The sequence below is a fragment of the Apaloderma vittatum genome, unplaced genomic scaffold, assembly GCF_000703405.1.
Source record: "Apaloderma vittatum isolate BGI_N311 unplaced genomic scaffold, ASM70340v1 scaffold38698, whole genome shotgun sequence".
NCBI classification, from domain to species: Eukaryota; Metazoa; Chordata; class Aves; order Trogoniformes; family Trogonidae; genus Apaloderma; species Apaloderma vittatum.
The window spans coordinates 106-1218 of NW_009729891.1; positions in this window are offsets into that span (position 1 = coordinate 106).

The window sequence follows — 1113 nt, forward strand, 5'->3', positions numbered from 1 at the left end:
AAGTGCCATGACCCACTTTGCCTTAGACATTTGGTGCCACGCCAAGACACAGACAGATACTTCTTCAGAAGATGCCTCTGGAGGGATGGCTGGTACCCTGTGCCCCTCTCCCGAGTTTTTATGCCCAGGGCTTTGGTGTTTTGCAGGTTGAAAGGCGTTTCCCCAGGAAGGCTACGAGTAGATAGGTCTATACTCTTGAGTAGCAGTGTAGGCCTTTTTTTAACATTATAGAAAAGACTTCTTTTTCTTAGTGTTTTAAAAGTAAACAAAACTTTTGTGTGGTGCACATGCTTAATTTCAGTTCCAGACTCTTCCGCTACAATCCCTCCTTGTGCTGAAGTAGTATTAAATTTATTGTCTGTGCCAGAGTTGAATTCACTGATTGGCATGTAATCATGCTTAGGAAAAAAAAAGCTCCTGTAAATAGCTATCGGAATTAATTTGGCAGCAATTGTGAGAAATGATCATAAATTTACAAATGCAGTTGTAGTAATGATCCTGCATGGGTATAATGAGAAATACACCTCCAACTTCTGGGAAGCAGCAGGAAGGTTTCTGTGGCAGTCAAACACACTTGGTCACACTGGTACTGAGCTTAAAGGCTGGGAGTTGTCCAGGAGGGATGCAGAGGGGTTAAGACTCCTGGGTTTGAGTTGGGAAGAGGCAAAGAAGAGAAGGAACTAGGCTGAGTGCAAGCAAGAATATTGAGAGAGCTCTGTTTTAAGCATGTATTGCTTGAGTTTGCATGAGAGTTGAATCCAAAAGATGTGGCAGTGTCTTCAGCCATGAGAAGCCCACCTGGAGATGGGGTTCCTGGCACTTCTGGACATCAAACGATAAAAGGCTCCTTTTGCACAGAGATGCCAACAACTTAAGGGAGTGCTGGAAAAAATGTCACCTCATAACACGTCTCTCGGGGCTATGCTAATGAGCTTTACCTCTGCCACAAGGGCACAAGGCACCCACGAGTGGTTTTGCACTGAAGCAGTGAGGCCACGTATAATGTAAAGTACATTCCCCAGGCATTGCAGGAAGAGGGTCTGACTAGCTAAGGATAAACAAGACCTCACCTTTTTTCTCTATCAGTACGGGAAAGACTAAGACTTACAGTGG